General features: G+C 42.4%; 1 long non-coding RNA gene across 1 annotated transcript; it reads right to left on the bottom strand.

Moving 5' to 3' along the window:
• Positions 1-5,207: 5,207 nt before the first annotated feature.
• On the bottom strand, positions 5,208-8,900 carry LOC115032780. Its single transcript, XR_003838406.1, has 3 exons — positions 8,575-8,900; positions 8,261-8,442; positions 5,208-5,695 (listed from the first exon to the last, which is right to left on the bottom strand). It is a non-coding gene; the product is annotated as an uncharacterized LOC115032780 (long non-coding RNA).
• Positions 8,901-8,902: the final 2 nt, after the last annotated feature.

The raw sequence follows: 8,902 nt of genomic DNA on the forward strand, positions 1-8,902 counted from the left end.
TGGTCATTGTTACCACACTGGGGCCTAAAGAGCTCTTTACCAACAGGAGTAGAACACAGCAGCTATTGTGCAATACCAGGTCAGGATCTTCCCTGTTTGTGTTCTATACAGTGTCTCTTCCAAACTAAGATGGCCCCCTGTCACTCAGCTTTGCCAGAAAGTAATCTCTGTCAAGCCTACAGTCCATACTTGTAGGCTGGTCCTCTACAATCGCCACCTCCACATATGGAAGAATCTGACCCCATATAGCACATTCCTCCCTTCAACCACTGTGCTCTGTCCTAGCCCCCTACCTAAGGAAGCCCTACACATCTCTGCCCAAGCTTTAGTGCTACATCACTTCATCTGTGAATCCCTTTCAGATAAGCTTTCTTCCTTTAAGCCTTGTTTTCCAGATCTTTAAGATATGGACCATAATTCTTATTTTAAACTCAAAGGTCACCTGAAACTTGACTAAAAGTTCTCCAAAAAGTGTAAAAAGTGACATAAGTTGGCTATATATAAAAAAAAAAGCCAATTTATATCACTGCAGAAGTTATTTATATACTAAACCCTTTCTCTTTTGATGATAATAATAACATCTGCCAGAGCCTGCCAGCTGGGAAGTGGGGCACAGCCTGTAGATGTGGGTCAGAAGAGTGAGGATCTCTGGCCTTTTCATTCTCTAACTGTTCTGTGCTTCATCAAGTGCTGAAAAACTTAACTCTTATAAAACTCTTTATAAAATTGCTATAGGATTCTCTGGCAATTGCCATATGCTGTATAGCAGCAGGGGACTCAGTAGAGGACTTATTGCTAGTGCTCCTTTTTTTTCTGGAGAGTCAGCCAGAAGTTTCTCACTGGCCAGGGAGCTCGTGAACTCTTTCTGAACCAGAGGGAAAAGGCAAGGCTGTCATTCACAGACACAGACACACCGGACGAAGTGGAAAATGGCTGCACCACCTCTCTTTATTGCTTTCAGCCTTTTATATCCTTAATACAAAAAGTTTTCTATGTAAGAATGAATTGCCTCATAGATAAAATGTTACATAAAAGGGGAGTAACAGAAAGATATCAATAACAAGTTCAAAGCAGCGTTTCATCCCATAAACTCGTTCTAAGTTCAAAGCAACAGTTCTTCATGGCCTTGTCTTATCATAGCGCACACCTGTGGCTTCATCCTTGGACCTGAATGTTTTCCCCGGAACACAAAATTTGTCCCAAACCCATTTCTCTGTTTAGTGAAATTGTATTTCTTATTATGCAGCCTTTACTTTATGAGGAGTGGGCACATTCTACTCTTGGCTCTAACTTTGTCACCGCTTCCTAGAAAGCAACTAAAACCATCTCTTAAAACTTTTCTTCCTAAGATTATTTGAATTAAATCAGGGATTCTATAAAATCATTAATTCATCTAAACAGCATTAATTCATGGAAGTTCATCTTGATGTTGATCTGCAGGAAATCTGCTCAGTAGGATGGGCTAATGGCCAGGAATTATTATATTAATTTGATGATGACAGGAAAGGCATTATCAGATGCAAGAAGCAATCCTGAGATGAAGTCTCTTTGGGACCTTGCCTCATAGAACTCACCAATCACAGACCATGCAAAAATAGCGGGCCATCTCCAGGAAGGCTACCTGCTATCCTAGATGGCTCCCGACAAACACCTACAAATTAGAACATTTCCCCTACTTACTTATTGCTGCAGTGAAATCCGGGCTTGAAAGGTGCTGAGAACTATGCTCACTTTCATTTCAAAGAGATTAAAGAAAACTAGATCCATACAGAAAAACATTACAATAATTTTGCTCTGTGTGATGTTCAGTTATAAAAATATTATTTTCTTTGCTTTCTAAAATTCTGTCTCAAATTTTATATTTATCAATAGAAGAGTCCTCCTTACAACTCTCTCTGTTCAATAAAGTGTGATCTTCTTAGTTTTTTTTGTTGTTGTTGTTATTGTTCTAACACTAAGTCTTTGTTGCTTTTTTGGCTATCTAACTTGTAGGTTGATGCAGCTACTCTTTCTGGGACACAGTGACAGGAAAAGGATACATTTATTCAGTTCTTCTCATAGTACCAGGAACTCTTTATTATTATTACTACTATTATTATTTTAGGGTCTCAAGTGCCACGCCTCATGTGTGGAGGCCACACATACTCTACAGGAGCTCACTTTCTTCTTCCTCTACTTGGGTTCCAGAGATCAAGCTTCGGTTCTCAGGGTGTCGTCCCACCAGCAACCCTGTCACAAGCTCTTTTAAATGGTCTAATTATGAAGTTCAAATCTTACTACAGCTCTCATTTTCTTTCTGCCACCTACAAATGGGGATATGAAAACCTCTAAGCCTCCCACTGCAGGCCACGGTTTAGAGGCAGAGTTTAACCACTGAATTGTTCAACAGGACCACAGAAATTTAAAGGACTCTCTATTATTCATAAAGATTATACAGAGATTGGGGGAGGGGCAGGAGGAGGCAAGGATATGAAAGCACATGTCAAACTGTGTCATGCGTAGAAACAGATTGTAATTACAAAACTGGAATCAAGACACAGGGGTCCAAGAAGGGCAGGTGCTGGGAAGTGAGGCAGAGAGCTCAGCACTTCCATCAAGGTCAGCTGGGGCCAAGGTATCTGCCATGTACTGCTCTTCTGCTGCACTCGGCTCTGTTTGCAACAGGATGGAAAAGAAGGACTTCTTTGCTTCCCAACACTACTGAACATATTTTAACGATCTAGTAAGACTAAATGTGGTTTTCTGGGTTGGGCTATAGAGCAGTAAAAGAGTATTAGTGGATTACTGATGGAGTTTGGCTATTTCTGTAGTTTAATCAACAGTAATATGCTAACATTAAATTTATTTTTAATTAATTTTTTTGAGGTAGAATCTCATGTAGTCCAGGCTGACACTGAACTCTTGATCTTCCAACCTCATCTCCCAAGTGTTTGGGTTACAGACATGCCACATGTTCAGCTAATCAAAAAAATAAAAAATGACAAACGTATGGTGGTTATAGAAGGTGTTAACATTAGAGAAACCCGGGTGAAATGCATAGAGAACTGTATTTTGTAACTTTCCTGTACATCAACTATTACTTTGCAGTTGGAAGTTTATGGGCCTGGAGAGATGGCTCTGTGGTTAATAGCACTTATTGCTCTTGCAGAGGGCCTGGGTTTGGTTCCTAGCTTCCACATGGTGGTTCACAACCATCTATTAACTCCAGTTCCAAGGGATATGACACCCTCTTGTGACCTCCAAGGGCACCAGGCATGCACATGGTACACATACATTCATCTAGGCAAAACACTCATATACATAAAACAGAATAAATCTAAAAGAAATAATACATTTTAAAGATTAAAATATAAATTTAAAATATATTGCAAGTTTATTTTTTAAAGGCTTTAATTATTTTGAGATTTACTAAGCTGTCTTGTTCAGGGTTTCTATTGCTGAGAGAAAAACACCATGACCAAAATCAACTGGGGGGGAGGGCATTACTTTGCTTACAACTCTACAGTTTAGTAGAGTCTATCACTGAGAGAATTAAGATAAAGAACTCAAACAGGGAAGAAGCTAGGAGGCAGCAGCTGATGCAGAGGCCATGGAAGGGTGCTGCTTACTGGCTTGCTCCCCATGGCTTGCTCTGCTTGCTTCCTTAGTGAACCAAGGACCACCTGACCAGAGGTGGTACTGCACACTGGAAGCACAATCAAGGAAATGGGAATTGGGAATAGTGGTGTATGATTTTAATCCCAGAATTTTGGAGGAAAAGACAGGAGGATCTCTGTGAGTTTGGGACTAGCCTGGTCTACATATCAAGTTCTGGGAGAGCCACCAGGATTGCATGGAGAGAGCCTGTCTCCTCATCCTATCTCCCCAAAAAGAAAATGGACCACAGCTTGTCCTCAGGCTAATCTAGGTTATTTTTTTCCTTCTTTTATTTATTTTTTATTAGATATTTTCTTTATTTACATTTCAAATGTTATCCCTTTCCTGGTTCCCCCTCTGAAAAATACCCTATCCCCTCCCCCCTCCCCCTACCTCCTACTCCCATTCCTGGTCCTGGCATTCCCCTATACTGGGGCAAAGATCCTTCACAGGACCTAGGGCCTCTCCTCCCACTGATGACTGACCAGGCCATCTTCTGCTACATATATAGCTAGAGCCACAAGTTCCACCATGTGTTTTCTTTGATTGGTGGTTTAGTTCCAAGGAGCTCTGGGGGGGGGGTATTGATTAGTTCATATTGATGTTCCTCCTATGGAGTTTCAAACTCCTTCAGTTCCTTGGGTACTTTCTCTAGCTCCGTCATTGGGGACCTTGTGCTCTGTCCAATGGATGATTGTGAGCATCCACTTCTATATTTGCTGGCAGAGTCCCTCAGGAAACAGCTATATCAGGCTCCTGTCAGCAAGCTCTTGTTGGCAATTGCCATAGTGTCTGGGTTTGGTGGTTGTTTATGGGATGAATCCCCAAGTGGGGCAGTCTCTAGATGGTCTTCAGTCTCTACTCCAAACTTTGTCTCTGTAACTCCTTCTGTGGTATTTTGTTCCCCCTTCTAAGAAGGATTCTGAGATTCTGGGCTAATATCCACTTATCAGTGACTGGTTATCATGTGTGTACTTTAGTGATTGGGTTACCTCACTTAGGATGATATCCTTCAGATTCATCCATTTGTCTAAGAATTTCATAAATTCATTGTTTTTAACTGCTGAGTAGTACTCCATTGTGTAAATGTACCACATTTTCTGTATCCCTTCCTCTGTTGAGGGACATCTGGGTTCTTTCCAGCTTCTTACTATTATAAATAAGGCTGTTATGAATATAGTGGAACATGTGTCCTTATTACATGTTGGAGCATCTTCTGGATATATGCCCAGGAGTGGTATTGCTGGATCTTCCGGTAGAACTATGTCAAATTTTCTAAGGAACCACCAGACTGATTTCCAGAGTGGTTGTACAAGCTTGCAATCCCACCAGCAATGGAAGAGTGTTCCTCTTTCTCCACATCCTCGCCAGCATCTGCTGTCATCTGAGTTTTTAATCTTAGCCATTCTGACTGGTATGAGGTGGAATCTCAGGGTTGTTTTGATTTGCATTTCTCTGATGATTAAGGATGTTGAACTTTTTTTTTTCAGGTGCTTCTCAACCATTTGATATTCCTCAGCTGAGAATTCTTTGTTTAGCTCTGTACCCCATATCTTAATAGGGTTGTTTGATTTTCTAGAGTCCAACTTCTTGAGTTCTTTATATATTGGATATTAGCCTCCAATCTAGGTTCTTAATGGAAGCTCCCTTTACGAATGACTTCAGCACATGTCACTCTGACATAAAACTAACCGGAACACAAGCCGACTGAATCAGTGTAGTCAATGCATGGGATTATTTTTTCCAAAATTATTGTGGGATCCACTAAAGGAAAGAAAAAACTATTTGTATATATAAACAAAACTCAGGTAGGTTTTGAACTTGACTTTGAAGTATTCAAAACTAGTTTTCAGGAAAAAGAAAGAAAACATTTAGTTGGGAATTAGTTACAAAGACTTATTTTGCCAGTAAGGTGCCAGAAATCTTATATTCCCACCAAGCAAAGCAAAGTATATTTATAGCTAGCTACTCAGTGATATGATTTTTGTCTCAATAGAGCATCCTTCCTGGCCTCTGAACATCCATCTCTAAATCCCAGTGTCATAGTCCAGCAAATGTTCTGTAAGGGGCAAATAGAGAGTGAAATAGTGACAAATTATTTAGCATCTATACAGATCTACACACGAGTTCAGATAGGGCAATTTGGCATTACAAGCATTATTTCTGTAATTGCCCTCATAAAAGAAATAAGAAGAGGACTGGAACAATGAGCTGGCAGCTAAGCATTCTGACTGCTCTTGCAGGGGACCTAGGTGGGTATTAGCATTCATATGGCAGCTCACAGCCAACTATGACTCCAGTTTCAGGGGATCTCATGTTTGACACCCTTGTCTGTCCAGTCTCCACAGGCCTTTCCTCAGATTTGAGGAAATGACCACAGTTGTAGGCATGGTTCACCATCATCTTGAACAGTCTTCCCAGAGTTTGCACAGTTATGTTTTCAATGAAATGCTACTGTTATGGGAGTTTGACACTCTTGCAGACACCCCTGGCTCTGCCACCCACTATTACCTCCTTCTCAGGCAGCAGTGCTACGTCATATGTGACTAAGGGCTCATGCTTCCTGTGGTCCCATTCAGATCCTATAAATGAATCCTGACAAGTGACCCGATGTGCCTCAGACCACACTAAGTGGTCTCTATATTTAAAAACCAATGGCTCAGGGCCAATTAAGGGACCCTCTTAAAATTCAAGGAGTATAGTCTGGCAGATTTCCTGGGAAGCTGTAATAAGATCTTCCACTGGTGGGTTTGAACAAGCAGGAGAGAAAGGAGTCAAAAAGTAAGAGAGAGACAATATAATGCATATCTCACAGGTTAAGAGTCCATCCTATCTTAATTCCTGAGACTACAATAATAGACAGAGAAAGACACCACCACCACCACCACCCTGAGAAATGCTTTAATCCCAGCACTCGGGAGGCAGAGGCAGGTGGACATCTGTGAATTCAAGGCCAACCAAGGCTACAGAGTGAGATCCTATCTCAAGAGAAAAAATAAATCAAGAAACAGGTTGAGATTATATCACCCAGGCTGAACCAACTTCAATTCCTGGACTCAAATGATCCTCCTTCCTCAGTCTACTGAGTAGCTGAAACTAAGGCAAATCTTGGAACACACCTGTCCCTGGGGCACTACCTGTACTAATAAGTGCGTTAAGACTATATTTTATATGTTCCTTCTGATGCTCATTTCCCTAAAAATTAGCATAGACATTGAGAATGAAGCAATTTGGCTACCTTGAGCACAATAACTATGTGCTTAATAACAAAAAGGGCTAGTTTCATGTCCTATCTTGGACATCTCATGGACACCCTGAGACAATTATGCAAAGACTGTAGCTGACTGCTCTGCTTCTTAAAGGCACAGTGCCATCCAGAGCTGTTTGAAAAAGTTTATCTAAGTTATTTTGCTTCCTCAATGCCCACTCTAGATGACCCTGGAATCATTCCCACAGTGACCTGATAGGGAACCCTTCCTTTGGGGTCTAGTGTTAAGAGACAAATCTGTGATTAGCTCAGAGTGTTGGGTATGATTTATTTAAAACAAACAGTTGTGCTTGTCCAGTGTTGGTAGGTATAGTCCTTAGGCTACATCAGAGGACGTTCAGGCTCACTCAGTGTGCTGAGTCAGGATACTCTGGTGTTGTTAGCTCCTCTGGTATTGCAGCCTTTACCCCCCCCCCCACACACACACCTGCTCTTAAGTGGTCTTGCCTACTTTTAGTAGTGCAGGATAAGATGGTGACACAGAACAGAAAGCAGCAGAGACTGGAAAGCAGTGGCGGCAAAATGGCCCACACAGCAGTAGCAGGTACCCTGTGTCTAAGGCGGCAGAGGTGAGCAGTCCTAGCAGTTGAGGTAGAGAGCCAAGACTAACGGAAACCTTATAGTCAGCCAGAGAAGAGCAAGGGCAGGCCCTGGCACCACAAGAGCTTCAGATAGCTGTTAAGCCTTCAGGGCCAAAGGTCTCATCCTGGGCCAAGAGCTGCCAAGGGTTGAAGAACCCCAGTGTTCTAGACTTACAAACCGGAACATTTGTAGGGTTGAGTTATGAGGGCTGCAACACTAGAGGGTGCCACTCGCTGCTGCTTCTGTCAGGGATTCAGCCACCATTCACTGCTGCCTGACAGAAATAAAGGCTACAAGAGACCAGTTCCTCACTTGCTTCCCCTGCCTACCCACAATTCCTATCCAACTGTGCAGTCAAGCGAACCTCAGCCAGCTGCCTGGTGGCAGGACTACAGGAACGAACCATGGGGGTCCAAATTGTTTCAGACCTCTCAGCTCTATAAAGTTGCAAGATGAGCATTATCCCATCCTGTTAGCATCGATCTCATTTTGAAATTACGTTGAATATATTTTTGGCTATTTTGTATAATTCTACTTTGAATACTTTTTTCTTTGAAGCATGGCTAAGTGATCTATTTGTGGGTTCCTATCCAACAGGTCTCAGCAGAAAATAACTTTTTTTTTTTTTTTAAGACTTAAATAGAAATGCTGAGTGGAATACACGGAAATAAGAGTGAAGGAAGGAGGAAGTGTTAGCTTGGTAGTAACTGTTCACGGGTAGTGGTCAGTTCTGATGGAATACTCCACTGACATTTAGGAAATATAAATAAGTACCTGGGAGCTGGAACTAGGATCCTCTGTGGCAAAGATCTTCCTTCCTTCGATGTTGGTGTTGATTATCTCACCACGCACGAAGACAGACCACTATTCCAACCCTCCAAATAAGGCAAGGCACAAGGAAGCCAGAGAAGACATGTCTAGATTGGACCCATTCTGGTGGCAGGAGGGAGTGTTCCCTACGACAAATCATGAAAGAGGAGTTAACTTGACCCCCGCACCACCACCCCCCTCCAAAAAAAGAAACCCGCATGAAATACAGGCCTCGCCAGACGGGGATAGAGACGGAGAGATGAGCTGTCCTGTGAGACCTGTCAAGCCATGATCTCAAACGGGTGGTCTTTCTCCTACTCTGGCTCCAACAACTTTGCGATGTCGGCAGAAATGTTTGGTGAATCATACGTTCAAGCACCCTTACATAAGGCAGGTTCGCCAGACGGTCGCAGTTTTGCAATAACTATGACTTTAAGGGCCCTGAACACGAGCTTTGAAGTGAAGCTTTGTCTGTGTTCACACTTGACACATTTGCCCAAAAGTTCAGAGCACTGGGAAGAAAACGGAGACAGAGAAGGGCGTTGTGGGGGCGGGCAGTCACAGCCACAAAAGGGCATAGCAACCAGAACGCCGCCGAGGTGGAGG

This window comes from Mus caroli, chromosome 12, assembly GCF_900094665.2.
Source record: "Mus caroli chromosome 12, CAROLI_EIJ_v1.1, whole genome shotgun sequence".
NCBI lineage: Eukaryota > Metazoa > Chordata > Mammalia > Rodentia > Muridae > Mus > Mus caroli.